Raw genomic sequence first — 2,372 nt, forward strand, 5'->3', positions numbered from 1 at the left:
AAGGAGATTGGCGCCAAGCTGCCCCTCCCTGTTTCTATCAGGGAGGAGAAGTGAGGGCATAATGTTCAGGAGCAGAATGTGGAATAATGCTGCTGGGTAGAGACTGCTTGAAATATGGGGCAGTTCTGAATATTAAGAGGCTCTTCAGTATTTTAGGATTCTCCCATCCTTTCATTCCTTCAATTAAAGCTTTATCTTTATTGTTTTTAACAAAGGCCTCAATTGATATGCTGCTTTCCTTGTCACACCTCCCTTGGTGAAGGTATGCAGTGGTCACTATTAGATCCCTAGACTGAGGGCAAGAGTGATTCCCATAGTTAGTGAAGTGGGCATAATGTATCAGGAAGCTTATTCCAAAGAGAGGGTGGCAGTGTATATGTAAAGAAATTTTATGTCAGCACATACTCTTGAGGAGTAAAACTCTTAGGCAGGGGCAAGAAGGACCATTCTTTTATTAGATCCAACATGAGTGATGTGGGCAGTTTGGTTCCTGACAGATATTAAGCTTAGAAACAGTATATATTTTGGATTTTTAATTTTTATTCACTTCCATATAACAGCATATATAAAATGTTGCACAGACAAAAAGCATTTCTGAAACTTGGTCACTCCTTTTAGATTGGCACAGATTACATATTTTTAAAAAAATCAATGGTGGAAGAATTTTCATCTCTTTTAAGGCTAGATTTGATTTGGAGATAGCCAAAAGTCACTTGAGACTAAGTCTGGTGAAACATGGTGGGGAATAACCTGAATGTAGTTGTTAGTGAAATAAACATGTAAAAGGATGACCTATTTTACTGTTAAAACATCGCACAACATGCCACCCTCAAAGGAAAATTTTTACTGGGATATTTAACTGTTCTGAAAGTTTTGTTTAGGGTACAGAAATATGTATCTGGTTTTATGATATTAGAGGGAGAATGGGCATAGCTAAGGGAAGACTGCAAAATATTCAGCTTCTTTGGAGGCCAGGTGATAATTTCCATCAACCTGCTAGTGCTTCAGGATGGTAAGCAGCTTTCGTATCAACTGTGGAGTGGTAGGTCTGCTTGACTTAAATGAGTGACACAGCTGTTGGGAAGCAGGAAATGGTGCTGGATTACACACAGACAACCAAAACTAACAAACACACACAGGCTTCCTGGTATGTAAATTATTTTTGAGGTTTGAGATCTCCTTTTACAGAATTTAGTATAGAACAGATTCAAAAACCAAACTCCTTGACCTCCCAATATTAAATAACTAAATGTGCAAAAGAACCACCATTAAATAGCACATAAAAAGCTATACATTTTCTATGAAACATTATGTGCACAGATTTTCAAAGCTGTGAAAATGCAATAAAGAGCACAACACATTTTGGTCACTTTATTAAATGACATTAAATAGTTTAAGTTTCAACTACTAAACAGCACTTTGAATGGTGAAAACACAGATAGTATTATTGTCATACTTGAATGCTTTTCTTTAAAAACACAATTCCAGTCCTTATGTATATTACAAAACAGCCTTAAAGGAAGAAGTGACATCTTTTCTACAGTACTTAAGATACTCAATACGGAACTGAAAAGCAGTCTAACAGAAACAAAGGCAAGTCTTCACAGCTGTATGATTTCAGCAGCCAAAGCTGGATGATGGACTGAAACATTACTATACAACTGGGACAAAACATATACAATATCACAATACTAAGCAAAAACGCTTTACACCCGAAGAAATAAAACAGGTTACAAAATGTGGAGAATTTAGCAGGCAAAACTGTATTACAAGCAACATTTTAAATCATTTTTTAAGCCATTGCAACTATTTAAAACATCTAAAACAAATATAAAAATGAGCCTTTTAGTATCTTATTGACATGATTTTATATTTAAATATTTGTTAAAGCTTGATGTTATACTCAAAGTACATATTATGTAGCTAAAATGTCAAGTGAAGATTGTATGCAAACCGATCCAAGTTTTATCCCAAACTATTTCCAATTAACCTTTCCATGTATTATTCTTTAAGTCATAGTTTCATTCATTATGAAAAAGGTTTAGAAGGTTGCCTAAAATTTTGACATCTATGTCTTTGAGCAAGTAATCAGACCATGGTGAAAGTTCCCAGGTTGAGTAAATCAGGTTTAAAGTATTCTGGACTTGTAGAAATACCAACTGATAACAGCTGGCCAGAGTATACTGTCTTCAAATATTTATTTCACAAATCTTGTCTTTTTCATTTCTTCTAAAGTAAAAACACATCCCCCTAGTGAAATAAATTTGATTATATGGCTGGCATAATATCCAAATATGGGAACGTGGAGGGTGGATCCACCAAACCTCAAAATTCTATATGACAAACTTAGTACTCTTGAATGTTCTACCACT

Source organism: Bison bison, unplaced genomic scaffold, assembly GCF_000754665.1.
Source record: "Bison bison bison isolate TAMUID 2011002044 unplaced genomic scaffold, Bison_UMD1.0 scf7180017861105, whole genome shotgun sequence".
Lineage (NCBI taxonomy): Eukaryota > Metazoa > Chordata > Mammalia > Artiodactyla > Bovidae > Bison > Bison bison.